Source organism: Anser brachyrhynchus, assembly GCF_964034855.1.
Source record: "Anser brachyrhynchus genome assembly, chromosome: 8".
Classification (NCBI taxonomy): domain Eukaryota; kingdom Metazoa; phylum Chordata; class Aves; order Anseriformes; family Anatidae; genus Anser; species Anser brachyrhynchus.
The window spans coordinates 5,323,157-5,340,983 of NC_137702.1; the positions used below are offsets into that span (position 1 = coordinate 5,323,157).

The 17,827-nt window shown below is 42.5% G+C and overlaps 1 long non-coding RNA gene across 1 annotated transcript in view; it reads right to left on the bottom strand.

The window, feature by feature from the left end:
• Positions 1-17,827, bottom strand: part of LOC308199117 — a 369,069-nt gene that overhangs the window by 300,244 nt on the left and 50,998 nt on the right. The gene's annotated exons all lie outside the window — the stretch shown is intronic.

A 17,827-nucleotide genomic window follows, 5' to 3' on the forward strand; every position in this document is an offset into this window, starting at 1 on the left:
CAAATATTGCAAGAGAACAACCCCACCCACAATGCCCTGTCTTGTTCATACCATAGGTGTCAGCAGGTGAGAGTGACAAACATACTATTGTAACTCCGATGATGGAGATTCTCACCCTGTTTTGAAAAACCTTGGATGATAAACATAAAGGCTGGCAAACATCCCATCAGTGACCCCTGTAGAACTCCAACCCCAGGTAGCAGAAGGTTAGAAAAACATCCCTTTACAATCACTGGCTAAGGCTGATCTGATAAACAACCATTTATCCCATTCAGCAGCTTGCTCCGCAGCTCATTACTTTCCATAGTGAAGGTACATGACAAATCCAGAACCACAGACTGGTTTGATGATGACTTGATCTGGTCACAAACTGTTACATCACTTGGGAGAAAAAGAAAAAGAGAAAGAGAGAAAGAGAGAAAGAGAGAAAGAGAGAAAGAGAGAGAGAAAGAGAGAAAGAGAAGAAAGAGAAAAAAGAAAGAAAGAAAGAAAGAAAGAAAGAAAGAAAGAAAGAAAGAAAGAAAGAAAGAAAGAAAGAAAGAAAAAGAAAGAAAGAAAGAAAGAAAGAAAGAAAGAAAGAAAGAAAGAAAGAAAGAAAGAAAGAAAAAGAAAGAAAGAAAGAAAGAAAGAAAGAAAGAAAGAAAGAAAGAAAGAAAGAAAGAAAGAAAGAAAGAAAGAAAGAAAGAAAGAAAGAAAGAAAGAAAGAAAAAGAAACCATCAAAAGGATTAAACAAAGCAAACAAGAAAAATGTTAAAATAATCTACAGGAGATTAAAGAGCTGCTGAAACCAAAGAATTGAGGGTTGGAGAGTGGTGGTCAAAAATGCAAAGCAATGGTCTTGCATATTGGCCACAGGGGGTCACAACTCAGCGGTATGATGCACAAGAATCATGAGGAGGTATACAGACCAGTGCCCAGTTGCAACAGTAAAATGCCAGCTCTTCTGTTTGTGTTTCCAGATTTGACAAAATCTGGAGGAACTGTAGATTCCATTTTTGTCCACATCTGAAGCTTTCCAGAACAGAACAAACATTGCATGTTCAGAGTCTGGAGTATGTCTACAGCTCCAGAAATGAAAAGAAATCGTGTCTGGGTCCAGAGCTAAGGGAATGAGATTTCCAAGTTTGCTAGTGGGAGAAGAATTATGAAATTCCAAAATGTAATGCTTCTAAGCTTACTTTTAGGCTGAAACGTGAATTTCAATATTTTACCGTAACAACCAATTACAGGTTATTTTAGAAAAAAAATCTTTAATTGGATCTTTTGTACAAAAAGTCTGTTCCCACAGTAGAGCCTAGTTTGAGAGCCAAGTGACTGCTGAACTAAACACGTGGACTACGACGAGAGGTCTGACTCAATAACTTGCCAAAGCTGATCGTATTAGCACTGTTCTTTCACACGGCGCGGACCCCAGGCACGGCCTCCAATGTTCGCAAAGAGACCCAGCACCTGGGGACAGCTAACACGGAGCCATTCATACGGACACAACTTCTTTTCTCGTGATGGAGACACCAGGCCTCTGCTAATCCTCCACCATCCACCGTGGCTCTCTGAGTCACTCCTGATTTACACGGGCGCATCTTTGGCCAGCAAACATCACGACCGTGCAGTGTAACGGAATGAATCTGGCCAGAGGTAACTGAGTAAAACATGACCTCAGACAGGGTCCCTCTTGGTTTTGCACTGTCACGCAGCCAAGGCTACAGCCTGTAGCTGCATGAGGTGCATAGCTGAGACAAACAACCACTGGTGACACTTCAGGCCAGCTGAGGTAATAAATGAACATTGACCTCCATCACTATCTCAGATGAGTGGAAAATATTGGCTCAGTTGGCAACAAGTTTCCACGAGCTGACTTAGGATAACAACCCATGCCCTGCCTTTTCTGTGTTTTCCATCAGATTTTTGAATAGCTTTTTGTTCCAGAAAACCTTTAAGCCACGTAACACGCACAGAGCTCCAAGCTGCCCGAACCAGAGCTTGGGTCAGGAATGCTCTGACCTTGATACAGGACAGATAAGGTGGCTGTAGATTACTATTATTTGTTCCATGCCAAAACTAATTCTTCATGCTGTGCTTGCAAGACAGGAACTCAGTGATAAGCAATGTTTACATGATGTGCAAAACGCTTTAATGTGAGGGCACAGCCGGCGATTGGCACCTCTGCCTGATCCAGCACAGACAAGCTCCAGAGAGCTGGGAGGGACCACTGCAAGACAGCTTGCCAGGAGGGCACGATGTGCTCTCTGACTGCTGTGGAAAGCTCAGCGCGTGGATTTCCTGTTGATACCTGCTCTGGCACTCGGCAGCTGCAAAGCGATCAGTCACAGGCAAACCGCCCTCAGCCTGCAAAACAGGGGGTTAAACAGGTGGAGAGCTCAGCGAGGAGACAGGTGCACATGCACAAAAAGGGAAAAAAAACACGCTGGAGGGCAAGGAGGGGAGCTCTGTTTGCCTCCCGTCAGGAGCCTGCGTGTCTCTGGAAACCAAACCAAGCCAGGAATTACTTTTCCACGCTGCAGTCTGATCTGCCTCTTTTCCTTTTTAGCCTCTCTTCCTCAAACCAGGTACCAACTGATGAAACACCAGCTTAGCCTAGACAAGCCTCCTGAGAAGTCACGTTGTCCCCCTGCCCTAAACGCCAAGCAGGACTGTCCAGAAGGGACACGCATGCTCTGCTGACGTTCACCTGCTGCATGTATTGAGGTCTGCAAGCCAAGCCTGGCAGTGGAAGAGTAAGGCCATTCAGAAGCAGCCAGACCCAGCTGGAGGGATAAAAAGGCAGCCCATACCAAGAGAGCTGCAAAATGGTATACCAGACACTGGAATATCAGTGCGAGTAGTCCCGTACAAAGAAGCCTTTGAGATGAAAGAACCAGGGTAGAGAATTACTCAAACCTGGACCAAAGTGTCTTTCCAATCCCCAGGCAGCCCTTCAGATATTAAAAAGGGATGGGGTTTGCCTACAGGCTTATGGATTAGATGAGAGTTTCACTACATGGATATGCTCAAGGACTACCTGGCCATAAGATCATACCTGGTCTGTGTAAAGCATTTATGCTACAGTGGTTGCCTAAACTGGATTCTGTGCCTGCTTTTTCTAAAATCTGTCAAGGATGGGAACATATCCTGCAGATCGAGGCTTTCTTCTTGTTCTGAAACCACAGAAACACAAATGTGAGTTTTCTTGGCACAGTTCCTTGGTTTGCCTTGCAGGAGATGGAGTAACCAAAGCAAATGAATCAGGAGCAAGATGAGTAAGTACATATCTATCCAGTTGAAAGCCATCTTAGAAAGCTGTTGGAGGGCAAAAAAGTACATTCTCCTGTATTGAATCAGGACATTACAACTACAAAGCGTTCCAAGCTAAACACATCCAAAAACTGTTTGACTCATGTTTCACATTTAATTCTATATCTCCAAAAAAGTTTACAAAAGCAAAGCTTGTCTGGACTAAACAACTGAACTGAATGAGGCACGTGACATTAGCTCAGGCTTTTCTGGCCAGCTTTCTAAATGAAGTGTTTGGAAATAAGAGAAACACACAGATTTGGGAGTGGGATGGATAAGAGATTTAGTTTCGCCTTTTATAACAGAGTCCTGTGTAAATCCAAAGGAGCCTGCAAAGTTTCAACAAGACATGCATTAAAAGCAGCAGCAGCTCTGTCCACATATAATAGAATTATTAAAAGCAAGGCAAAAGAGAAAGATTCAGCTCATTGCTGGAGGGCTGCCCAAAAGCCCACAGCTGTGATGTAGTGTTTGGACTTGAATCGTGTTAACAGGGCAATATAAATCTGCAGAGAGTAAGACAAAGTCTAAAGAGAGTAGACCTAGCCAAGAAGCCCCAAAACCTGGTCAGATTCAAGTGGTAGGTAGTTCAAAAGGGAAGTACTCAAAAACCTACTTCTATATAGTATAACGCTGGCTGTGCTCATAGTTTATTCCGAAGGTCACACACACTTCGTGGTACCAGGGGAGAAAAATCTGAGTGATCCAGAGAATGGCATAGCAAAGTGCACTATAAAGACTTCATTTCCCTCACAGGTTCTACAACGGGCAGTTCAGTTATTGGCAGTGATGATGTTATTTCTAATGTAAATATTTCACTTTCAGCACAGCTGAACTGGGAGGGATTATAGCAAGTAATGAATGAACCTCCAAATACCTCTCCAAGCCAAAAAAACAAGTGATGGCATGCAGAACTGAATCCTTCCAATCATGCAGACAGAGATGGAGAGGATTTTGCATGACTTTTAGTAATTGCTACTTCCAAAACTGCCAGTGATGCCTTTTCCCACCCCTCTGTGGTCAAGGCAATTATTCTTCCAGGTTCTCACTCTTGGCCTGCACCTTCATTGTCAAGTCAATGGAAGAATAACAACATCCACCAGCTGCCTGGACAATATCCAGCCTGGATTATTACAATGAGCTTGCATGAGAAACAGGATTAGAAAAGCAGTGAAGGTCTACTGATAAAGCTGCCCCATTTGTTTCGATTCAAGATATTAAGGTTGTTCAGTAAATATCTTGATACATGGGAGACTTCCCTGCACCCTGAGCAGCTCCGTGGCATTTGATCAGCTTCTGCTTTATTGCAAAATCTGATGGCTGAGGGGTGATAGCTAGGTCAGATTCAGTGAAGGTTTTCTAGGTTTAGTATTATTTGTATTATTTTCTCCTTGGTGTACAGAATATTCCTAGACATGATGGGGAAGGAAAGTTCTTTGTGTGGGATCTCACTGTTTAATTTGTGGCATATCATAATGTTCCTATTCCTTGTAACAACATAAGCTCGTATTTATACTCTCTTAAATAAGGTTGAACCAGATGGGTTTGCATATTCACAAGTCTAGCAATGAAATATTCATTGTAGTAATTGCTTATATCACATCCATTTTGGTAAAAAGCTCTCCGGAGTATTCTTACAAAAACTAAAAAGACCGCCCTGCACTGAAAATGCAGGGTATCGTTTGACTGCGCACATTAATTTCAGCTTGATGAATTTATGAATGAAATTGCGGAGTGCGACTGTTTATCCTCGAGTATGCAGAGAACAGCAGAGAACATCCCCAGTGAGCAAGGAGGTCCCTTTAGAGCCGCAGGTCTTCCCGTCCACTGAGTTCATAAAGGATCCATCCAAAAGAATAACCAATACTGACGTGCCTGCTCACTTCGGTGGAGAAGGGCACGCTAAAAGCTTTGAGACGGAAGGGCCACTTGAGGTCTCTCGGGAAGGTGACAAATGGCAGAGTAGCAGGCAATGCAGCCTTACTTGCTATCATTATCATAATATGCCTGCCTCCCTGGCCTGCTTTGATAACTTCTGTGGTTTCGCTGATATCACGCACAGGCAGACCCTCAACTTGGGAACTACTCTTGTCTGTTCTGTTCTTATGCCTTTTTCTTATTCGTTTGCATGCCCTTAGGAAAACAAATTCTGGGGAGCAAAATCTGGACAGTCGGACGTGAAGAAAAGAAGACAGGCAGGAGAAGCCAGTTTTGAAGAAAACCAAAGACGGTGCTTGGCTGACCCAAAACCCTGGGGTAGGAATCTGCCAGGCCTCACAGTTACAGGCCATTTTTGTGAGAGAGCAGGGAGATTTTCTACTGTCTTCTGAAGCAAGGAGTTTTATGATCTGGAGGATCCCATGATTGATGTGGGGTTTGTTCCGATGGAAAAAAAAAGAAAAAAGAAAAAATAATCTTCGGCTTCAGCCTTGTTTTTGGACATGAGGCTGGTGAAAAACTGAAGCAGTGATCACAAACTGTTCCCTGTTCTGAGAGGAATAATGAGTGTAAAAAACACAATCCCAAGTGCCAAGCAAAATGGCTAAGGTTAACATTATTTGTCATTACAAATGCAGAAAGAATACCAGCTGCCAGAAGCTCTGTGCAAGGATGTGAAATCCATATTTCTTGTACCTTTTTCTGTTTTGACAACTAGAAATAATATTTTTTAATTGCTAGATCAACCTAAAAAGTTAAGGCAATGAAACCTTAAAGGGATCCGCAGTCAGAATGACCAGCTTAGAGGCAGGGATTTGTGTGCAGCTCCACACACCAACTTTGACCATCCCTGCGGATCCTGGGCCAGGTCCTGACCTCATTCAGATCCCTGTAAATCCAAGCCATTTCAGTGGGGCTGTGGGGACGTGAGATCAGGATTTGGCTGGTTACGCTGGCTGAGCTGTGGCAGGTGGGCACTTGCCAAAGAACTTTGTAATGGGTCGTGTAAACACCAGGACTGCTCACAACAATTATGTAACCTGCAGTAACACAGCTTTATAGAAGGATTTACAAAAGGCAATGGTCTCCATGGTTCTCCGGCTCCACCCTTGTGCCATCACACAGATCCTGTGCTAGGTCCACCCCTTCTGAACACAGGGGGTGCTGCTTTGGAAATTACAAATGAAAACTCCGTCTCCTTGCCCAAAGAGCAGTGCGACAGTAATTAGTATTATTAGTGCAATAATAAGGAGCAAGCCCGGAGTGAAGCAGCTCTCCTGATGACACACTCACTTCTCACCCTTTCCAACTCCTCACCTCACCTCTACTTCTCCCTCCTGGCCAGCAAGGAGTTGCCTGGTTTGGGAAGAGTGCTCAGCTCTGGACTGTCTACAGTCAGCTCAGCACAGCCCAAGACAGCAACTTTCTTCTTAGGTTTATGACCCATTAAGTCATGGTGATAACCAACCCTAAGAAAGGCCAGAATTCAGACAAACAGTACTTTACTCTGAGAGAAAACTGACCACAATGCTTAAAGTTTTGTCTTGCTCCTCACCATTTGGCATACTTCAAGGAACATGACCGTCTTGTAATATACTAAAAGATTTATTTCTAATATGAAACCCATATTTAGTATTGGTTTGGCAGTGGTAGGAAGGAAACCACAGACAGCTGGCAAAGATTAAGTGTTAGTTGCTTGATAAACCTGGAGTTGCCAAGACTTCCAACTTTCCTACTGAATCTGCTGCCATCCAGAGCCAAGTGTTTGAGAAGGGTGCCTTTGGATGGGCAGCGTTTTGTTCTTCACATCTGAGCTGCATGGATACTAACAAGAGATGTATGTCTCTCTGAAAAAGATGTATTTCTATTTAAAGTAAAGAAAAAACAACCTGCCTGTAGCTTCTCAAATATTCTCATTGTCAGGCTCTTGGTAACAGATTCAGATGCATCAGACATACACTTCTTAATCCATTTAAACATAAATATTGCAAACACGGTAGCTCACTGTTTCCTGGAATGGTTTCCCTATCTTAAACTTCCACTATTTGAAAACAGAAAATTCTGACTCTTTTTTCCTTTGAATGTCAAAAGCTGTTTACTGACTAACATTCTACTACACTCTCAGGGAAGTGCAAAGAATTCAGGTTCATGATGCTGCCACCTGAATGTTTGTGGTGCAAAATTTGAATTAGATAGTCCAAATTACCAAATTCACTTCCAATGACTCACCAAAGTATTTCAGCTTTAAAATCCTATTTTCCTAATAGTTGTGCTAGTAAAATGCTGGCACCCAAATCTTTCCACAAAGCTAACATGAGAGGCTTTTGAACACAGGCCAACCCAAATTCATTGTGGAATTTGAAATAATATCCATAAGGATTTTTTCCAATTTACTCAGTTCTAGTCACCATTTCTTACTGACACATCATCTGACTTGAAGCAGAAATGAAGACTCTTTAAAATGTCTTGCAATTATTCATTTATGAAGTGTGGGACAGAACAGTGAAAATTGAGATTGCCTTAAAAATGTCACTGCAGGTGTCTTGACAATCTTCATTCTCTGCCATGCATCCCAGGCACAGGCTTGTGCTGTCACCCCGGCTCCATGAAGAATCTCCTTCTCAGCCTTGGGAGCTCCAAGCATCCAAGCTTCAGGACACTTTCTCCTTCTACAACTCCCCAGAAAATCATTTGGTTTAAAGAATACCAAAAAAAAAACAATAACAACCACATTCTTAAGTCTGGTCTTTTGTTTTATATAGCTCACAGGGCTTGTAGTTTAAGCTGTAATTTAAAAATCCCTGTAACTCTGAGAACAACAAACTTTTAATTCCAAAAGCCAAAAATGCCACGGAATCACTTGATCCCAGGAGAGGGTGCTTTAAGGAAAACAACTCCCTAAGTGGAAAAGGAGACCCAGAGCCCCAGCAATAGCACTGAAGTGTGTCCATGACATTTCATAATAGGGACTTTATGGTGCCTTTCTCCATTTAAGTGACAAAGCAGATTTACTGCATCCGAAGTCACTTTAGTAGCCGATTGCCACCAAGCAAACATGACTGAACAAAATCCATCTTAAGAGACGTGGGAGGTTCCTAACAGAGCATATTGTTTGCTTGTCATGGGAGAAACACTTCAGAAAATAGGCTTATATTTAGCAAGTAATCTTGGATTTCACAGCTCTAAATGCAATTATATGCCAGATTTTTGACATCTAACCTTCCATTAAACCTCAGACACTAATAGCATCATATGCCAAACTGCCTTTCAAACTAACCCTTGAAAAAATGACTGCCACTAAACAAACAGTTTGCTTTTCCTGGCCACGTTTCAAGTGATTCCCATGAGAATGGAGATGCTTTGGGTTCATCCACAACAGCTCATCTTCTCTGAAGGCCAGCGAGGAATTCTCCACACAGCACCAGTTTTGCACAGGAATCTGTAGAAGGAAAATGAACTGAACGTACTGTGAGTTGTAAAGCTTTCAGACCAGCTCCGGGTAGGCTCAGGAGGAAAGCAGATGTGACCAAACCCCACGGCTTAGGGATCTGGTGCCTCCGACAGTGCTAGGCACATTAGGTCCCTGCATGTTCAGCGTGCCTGATTTCAGTGAGCAGAGAAGACTTCACCACCAGCAGCTGCCAAGGCAGATGCAGCCAAATGAGGTTGGTCTGTGGGCATCCGTCGTTCAGGTGCTTTTCCAACAAAAAAAATGTTCCTGTATTCTCTTGCAAACACTTCAGCCTTTGGCTCACTTCCCCACACACACTGCTCAGATGCCACTAAATTAGAAGTGAAAAATATAACTTGGAGAGCACATATAACAGAGGTAAAGAGATTAAGGACTTTATCTGTCAACACGGGAGCCCAGATGCTTTAAAGTAGGACAAAAACCAGGAGATTGAGAGAGATGTTAATTATAAGCTCTTTTCTTCCCTTTAAAATATTTAATAATATTTGTTAAAATACCTGACTTTTCCTGTAGGTTTTGGAGAAGGTTTAAAAAAAAATACCAGCATAGATTTCAGACTAAACCTCAGTGCCTGCACAGGCCCGAGGAGGCTGGAGGCTGCTTCTCATGGTACTCACTTTCAGAGTTTCTTTGCACACCCAGCGCTCAGAGAGCAGAATTTTACAGAAATTTCTGTGTATGACTTCACTAGTACCAAAGCTCAGTCTCAGAAATTGAATTCCACTACTTTTCATCCTTGACTCTCAATATCCATCCCTCACCCACTTCTAGGAGAACTGAAATGATATAGACAAGTTCCCCTCTTTTCTAGCTCTAGCACTGCCTTTTACTTTACCCGTGTGCTCTACAGTTTAACAGATCTAAATAGATTTAGGCAGCCGGACCTACATCAGGTTCCCAAGACACCAATCTAGCTTCCACGGGGATGAAAATATAACTTAATCAACAAGTTAAAATGTCTATATATATTTCAAAAGAGGACAAAATTCTTTCCAAAACAGGCATACCCCAATAGAGTTTAATTCAAAGAGAGACTCAATTCAGAATTACGCACATTGTAAAAAAGGGAACCAGCCCTTTCTGTTTTACCCATCTTTCATGTGGAGGATGTCTACTTTAATGTTCCTAGGGGCTGCACCAGTGTTTAATCTGTTTGTTCCGAGTTCTTACTGCCAATTTCTCCAAGAGAAAATTGTGATTAATGTCCTACATCTAATAAAGACTGTGCTCTTGTAGCCCTCATATGCCCTTAAAGGGAAAATGGAAGAGAAGCACAGGACAGAACACCCTATTTTCTGGGATTTCCTTTTGGAGGTCCCTATGTCAGATGTATCATACGGCAGCTACTACCTCGCCCTTGGATATAACCCGTCCCTGCTGGACAGAAGCCACACTTCTCTCCTCTTTCCACAGTTCCTAGGAGGTAAGCTCCTTGTGCCCATCAGCATCCCTAAGCCTCAATGAAGACCAGCCACTGACATATAAACACATCACAGTTTTCACTTACAGCTCAAGTCAAGTCATGAATCAACCTGATAAAAATGATGTGAAAAATTGCGCTCAACTGAGCATTTCACCGTTCAAAGGAACTCATGCAGTCAGGCTGGGAGAGATCACCCTGAATAATAATAAAAGAACTCAAAACCAAGGGATCCAGCACAATGATTCAACTGAGACTAGATATTTTGATAGAGCAGTCATTAATGCTGTAACAATACGATGCTACCTTGATCATTTAATGACCAGGTACAAAACAGTTGAGATGTTAATGATTTTTTTCATTGCAATGATTTATTATTTTTTTTAAATGAGCCCATTTTATTTCCTAACTCTAGATCTGGGTGTTAGTCTTCAAATGTGGGATGTGTAAAGAGAGATAAAAGCTGTCTTGCAGTACCACTCTGTAGAGATGGACTATGTGGAAGACAACATAAACCCCTGGCCCACCTTCCCTATGGACTCAGGTCTAGAAAAACATTTTGGTTTTTTTTTTTTTTCCTACAGGATTTTCAAAAGTGTTTTGACTTGTCAAAAAGACAAGTCAAGACTGTCATCCAGTCAAGAACACTGAGATAGCTGAACATTGTCAATACAGCCTGTTGCTGATGGGATGGCCTAACACAGCACCTGTTGCACAGTTCATTGGGTCAATATTGTAACGAGGCTTCATAAACAGACTGGTTCCTGCTGCCTGTAGCCCTACTAATGGTTTATTTTATACAATTCAGCAATCATTATTAGGCAAGATCTCACCACATTCCTCCACTAAGGGATAAAAAACACTTACCTGAATTAGGGACATATTTCTTCACAAGTTTAATATAAATTCTGTTGGCTCTATTAGCTGTTACAGAAACACGTTTCATTTTAGTATGTTTTTTGGCTCAAATGACCCTTCCCTTTCCAACTTTAGTGCCTTCCTCTCCTCATTTTATCGAACTCCTAAAAATATTTCCTAAAAATATGCTATTATTGTATCTTAAAAAAATAATAAATTTTTAAAGCTATTAAAATTATTGGAAGACTTAACTGTATTCTCAGTCCTTTCCTCTTACTTTTCGATTTCCTTCCTGGTCCAATATTCTTTCCCGTAATCCAGGCAACTTTACTCCTATTCTTGGGCATGGAAAGTTGCAAGATTCCGTATCGTCAGCACGGATCCATGCTTGATGTCCTCAGAAGCTAGTCAGCAGCAGTGATGAAAGATGTCTACAGAGACCCCCCAATGTAGAGCATCTACATTGGAAGAAGGGCCTATAAAAATGTACCTACAACTGAAGACGTCTGCAGAAAGATGTGCTCTGCAAGGATGCTCTGACAGTAAAAACACCTCTTGTTCTAGAGTATTTGTGAGTCAGCTCACATTTGGACCACACTGCTAACCTCTTACACAATGATTCCCATTAGCTGACGGTAACATTGAGACCAAAAGTACCTACCAACGAGTCATGAGTAGTTCATAGGTCTTTATGAATTCAAGATTCATCCTCCCATAGAAATGTCCCATTTATAGAAGACATCAGTTTCTCTTCTTAGTTTCAGTGGTAACCCAGAGTAACTCTGCAACATCCCTCACATGTCTCTTAATGGAGTACCTTTAACTGGGCCAAAATCCCTCTTCCTTTGCTGTAAAGACAGCTGACATCTTGAGTTCATATGAGACACACTGTGCTTTCCCTGGCATATTCCTAGGCTTTACTTCATTATTTTATATTTATGCAACAGAAAAAAAAAAAAAAAAAAAGCTTATACCATATGGACATGTTTGGTGTTGGGAAAAGCGACCAAGCTCTGTTGAAACCAACGGAGTCAAACTGGCATAAACTATTGTGTGCAAAGTTGCAGAGTAGTTATCTGAACTCATAGTGAAGGCTCGGAGCTGAGCAACTAAACTGCTTTATGAGAAGTTTTGGATGGAGTACAAACACCCCTTTATGCGCTCTCATGCCTGATAAATCATTAGTTGGGGCAGCCTTTCACACGTGTACAACCGGAATAAAACTCAGTTTTTAAATCTACTATTATTACAAAACACAACGATCCTTCTTGCCATCCCTAAACATGTCCATATGCTACAACGATTTCAAACTGAAGTGAAATAAGATCTTTGTAAAACTGCCACATCTCAGCCTTGCTCACTCTGTAAACTGTGACAAGTTAAAGCCATCTCAACACGGGAAATTGCTGTGATATTGTCAGAGCAGGGGTCAAATTTACCTTTTACGTATTTGGTCTGCTGTAACTCGTTTGTTGTTTAAGGATCAGCTGTAGCCTGAGAAGATGCCAACGACCACTTAGGACATGGAATACATCCAAGCTTCTATGCACACTCCAGGCATGAAGGACAGCAGTGCAGGACCATGTCTCTAATGCCCACATGAAGGGAAAAAAGAGCCATTCTTCTCAAGAGCTGACGACAGAATGGGAAATAGGAGGATCTTTGTCTTTGAAAATGATGCCCCAAGTTCAAGTCAAATCAGTACACTGGCTCCAGCCTTTTCTACCAGATGCATTAAAACAAACAAACAACAAAAAAACCTGGAACATTGTCCCCCGGACAAAGAACATCCTGTGAGTTGGAGCCACAGCACATCTGGGGGCCTCATGTTGCTGCTGAGTAATGCATGACCTGGGGACACAGTCATTTTGTGCTTAACAAGTCTCCAGAGGGAAAGCTGACATTTGAAAGAGACAAAAAAGCTTCTTCATGTGATGCCAGTGCATCCTCTCCCGTTTCACTGGAAAGTGTGGGAGCATGTGAACAACACAGACATGAGCTCATGTAGCTACAGTGATGTGAGCCACAGCCTCCCAGTCTCAATGCCACTATTGAAAACCATGTGCCAGGGCATGCGGCATCCCACAGCACCTTTTATTTTCTATTTCTGTTCTGCCCAGTTTTCCATCAAGATTTTGGGTTGAAAAATCAGTCAGGGTCAAGGGACAATCAGAGAAGGTTCACAATCACTGCTTGGGAAGGTGCCTGATTTGCTCACTTCTTAAGCAATAATTTCCCTATAAGCTAGTCTTTATAATCCATTCCCCAAATGGCCTACCATGCATGTAGATCTGGAATTGAAAAGACATAAAGTCAGTAAGATTTGCTTGAAATTTCAAAGGCCAGCTACTTGCAGTTGTGTTACCCAGTGATCTAGATTTATAAGTAAGGTGTGGAGATTCCCCAACTCAGAAGCAGTTCATGTCCCTTGAAGTTGGACATGGAAAAAGAGCATGAAAAAGTACGGTGGGCAAGGTAACTACCTTCTTGATGGGAGCATAGCATGTGTGGTGAGATGAGGGCAACAGGTCTGATTGAGAAGTTTTTTGAACTCTCGATGCTGCAAGGTAACAGACAAGAATAAGCTGTCTGAGGCTCAGAACAGAACAGGACTGCCCACATGATGTGTAGGGGCAGGCACATGAATACTGTGTGGCGATGACACATTAACACTGTAATTCCCTCACATCTTTTCCTTACAATCATCTTCAGTATCTTCGGGCACATTCTAGATCACTGAAATGATTCCTTTCATCTCTGGATGGTGGAAAATTCCCAACCAATATTTTGGATCTAGACTTTGGCAGAGCCTCTTATAGTTTGTGACATCCACGTACAGTGACCTAACTCTTATACTGACCTCTTCATGAAGGCTGCCTTGGTTGGCTACTTGAGGAAGTGATAAACTTTCTGGAGAAGAAAACAGTCCTTAAACCCAGCTAAAGTTGTTTACTGTTCAGTTGTTATAGCTCCAGACAAAGTACTGGTAAGAAGAGCTTTCACTTTTTAACAGGAAACATCTTCTCAACGTGGCTCTTATAAATTAAACCACACCACTCTTTCAAAAGACAACAAAGGAACTGCATGCATGATTGATGAAATATCCTAAACAGAGAGGAAAACGTAACAAACGCATGGGCAGATCATATGCAACATGCACCAGCACAAGGCCTGACAAGTAGTACAGACATTTAGAACTCAACAGTGAATATCTGCTTACTCCTTCTATTTATTTTAATAGAAAATAAAGAAACCCGGTGATGAGTCTTAAGGTACTGATGCAGACATTTTCAAGTGTCGCACGGTCCACGACAGGCTAGTTATTACTTGGTGTAAAGCAATAGAGCTCTCCAGATCTGACTGCACACACCAGCCGAGGAAGTGAGCCATTGCTTTGGTTACAAACCTCGTTTTGAGGAGCTGATCGGGTTTCAGCAGTGCTATGCAGACTCCCTCTGGCTCACTGGGAAGCCAGCCGCCAGCCCGTGTGTCACAGTAAAAGCTGTGAGTTTGTTTTTTTCTGTGTGAGGGTGGGAGTCTGCCAATCTTAAAAAGATCGTTCTTGTTATTTGCAAACACAAAAAAATTGCTCTAGGCTCGCTGGACATGCCAAAGCCTTGATCAAAATCACGTCCCTTTCATGGGGACAAAACATGTGTTCGCATTATTGCAAAAAGAAACAAGGGGGCATGGCGGGGAAAGGGGAGGGAATCTTTTTATGTTGGTTTAGCATGAAAATGCCATGCATGGCTGCCAGTTGTTTATCAGCTTTTCCAGATCAACAATATGTTCTTTCTTAAGGTCTTTCATTAAAGAGCTTTCTGTCAATCTAACTTGTATTAAATAACGAAAACCAAATGGGAAACAGTCTCAGGCTCTGGGCCTTCACATGACTCTGCTGTTTAAAGAGGTTTTTTTTGGTCACCACCTCACAGCGAGAGTATTCTGGAGAATCCAATTCATAAATACTCTCTGCCAATGCTTTGGGACACTTCCCCCATGATGCCTTTTGGTTTTTTTGGACTGTGACAGAGGAAGGAGTGTGCTTGCTCCTGAGTCAGCCATCCCCACTTCTCCTCCGGGTGCTCCTCCTGTTGGTCCCCTCTTTGCACTGCGTGCCCATAAGAGAACAAAAACTCGAAGCAGCATAGCAGGAGGGAACTTCCAGTCATGCACAGAAAATCTGATACGGGCAGAAGAGGGAGCAGGGGTCAGAGAGAGGGATCAGGGATCCTCCACTGGGACTGGGGGGGATCAGCTAAGCAAAAAACAACAAGGTGGCCTTATCTGCCAAAGAGTCTCTCTTCCTTCAGTTTTAAAAGATCTCCTGTGAACAAATGCCACAAAGGACATAGTGGTTTGCACAGGAAGAAGAGTGAATCAAAACACCTTTTCAATAACCCTCTCTCTGCTCCAGTGAGAGGGAAAAAATGCAAATACAAACACACAGGATGTATCCAAATTGGCGGCAGGGAGGAGAAAGCACACAGGGTATCAGCTGGTGTAGCTATAATTACAGGGACTCTGTCAATCATTAAGGCGAAGTAACTGGTATCCCTTCCTGCCGAGACGAATTCTCACACACTTTGTGGCACGTCTTTCCAGATGGATGAGCCCTGAATTGCCACAGGCAAAGGAAACCATCCACTCTGTTAAACTAACGCTGAGATGGAGCAGGATAAGGCTGTGAGGGTTGGCATTTGGAGTGACAACAACAATCAGGAGAACAAAAAAAAAAGAAAAAAAAAGACAGAGAAAGTCATCAGTCATCCCTATTTCTCCCTAACATCCTCTTCCAGGTGGTCCCAAGCCTTAGGCATTTTTTATAATTTACAGGTCACTGGTATGCATTCAATCCCACTAGCCAGCATTCCAGCAGGGGCTTCACCTGATAACAGCCACAGATAAGCAAGGGAAAGAACCTTTATGTCCTGACAACACCTGCTTTGCACAGGGTGATGTTAGAGATCCAGGTGGGGCTGGTGCGCCAGATGCATCTCTCCACCAAACCTGCCCCAGTGTGTTCTGACTGGTCAGCCTTCCAGGAGAGCAACTACCTTTCTCATTCTTAAAGCATTTTTTGTTTATATATATAAATAATCAAAGAATCAGAGAATGGTTTGGGTTGGAAGGACCTCAAAGCCCACCTGGTTGCACCCCCTGCCATGGGCAGGGACCCTTCTCAGCAGCCCAGGCTGCCCAAATCCCACCCGGCCTGGCCTTGGGCACCACCAGGGATGGGGCACCCACAGCTCCTCTGGGCTGCCTGCTCCAGTGCCCCACTGCCCTCATAGTAAAGAATTTCTTCCAAATATCTAATCTAAATCTACCCTTTTAGTTTTTAAAGCATGGGATACATTGCATCCCAGGACCTCAACATACTTTTATATGAGATTGGCTATGTTCACAGTCCCTTCAGGCCCATGCACTTTACCAAAATGGGTAACTAAGTCAAAGTTTCCCAAGACACAACATCTGCAATACCTCCAAACTGAAAATGCTGGGAGTTGCCAGTGCTCAGCTAACCTGAAAGAAGCAAACAACACCGAATTTATAGTAAGTCAGGGGCTTAGTTCACGCTTTGAGTTCCTTTTATCCTTATTACCAAAGCTATAGCATTTTTGTCCTGGCAGCCATCCGACAGCAGGACCTCAACAAAGAGCATGGCCCTGAGGGCCATCCCTTGAACTTTTATTCTATAGTCTGGTTTTTGAGAGAACTTTAAACACATTATTTAAAAATAAAAACATACCCAAAGAAATATTTAGAGTGAGTGCAATCTAAATGAACTCACATATAGCAGGATGATGGAGATGCTCAATTTAGGGGCGCAGATTACTCAGGCTCAGGTTTTAGAAAGGAAGATTTACCATAGGCCTTATAAGAGTAGATGGAAGACAGAAGACCTGCAGTTCTTACTGTGTGTTATTCACAATTTTTCATATGTGTCCATGCCCAAAGATTTGCTAGCATAAAGAACGGTTTTCTTTTGGCCATCTTCAACTCTGCACTTGGTTCTCAGTCTGCTGATGAACACGTGAGCATCATAACTTCTGCTTAGGACAGAGGCTGTAAGAACCAAAACTACAGGGAATTAGCAGAGCATATATTTCAAGCCTGTAATGCCAAACACATCTTGCACATGAGCAACATCTTCCTATGAGCTGTCAGCTTTCCAACTCTCTTCCTTCCTGTACTCTTTAAGCTGCTTCCAAGCATCCGTCTAACTGGCCAACAGCTACCAGAGAGACGAGGGCTTCTGGAGCACTGAAGCTCAATTTTTTCTCTTACTGTTTCATTGAAGTGTTTGCGTTTTAGGAGTTCCAGCTAACTTTGAACCTTTCTCCCCCAGGGAATCCCAGCAGGACAACTCGGTGCACTTCAAGCTGTTCAGCATTCAACTGCTACTCTATCAAGCTCTCGGACACAAATTAGCAAACACCCACATGGAGGGGGAGTATGAAAAATCTCCATAAGATTCAGGATGAATGGTCACTTATTAACTGTAATTTATAATCTGAAGGAATCTACAATAGATGTACTCAAGTTACTAAAATGAGGTTTTCAACCACGACAATAATCCAGCTCCTTTACGAGCAAGTACAGATACAATTTTTATTTTTCATGGAAATCATGGAAAGAAAGGGAAGGATAAACTAATGCTTTCACTCTGTCTCTGTACAAGGCTACAAAAGCAAAAAAAAATCTGAAAAAAAAAAAATCTGAAAAAAAAAAATCTGAAAAGGATTAGCAATCAAGTTGTTGAGCAAAGTCAACAAAAGGTGCCCAGTTTAGCAATGTTTCTTGCCTTAGAAGTAACCTGAAATGTCAAACAGACATTATCTCA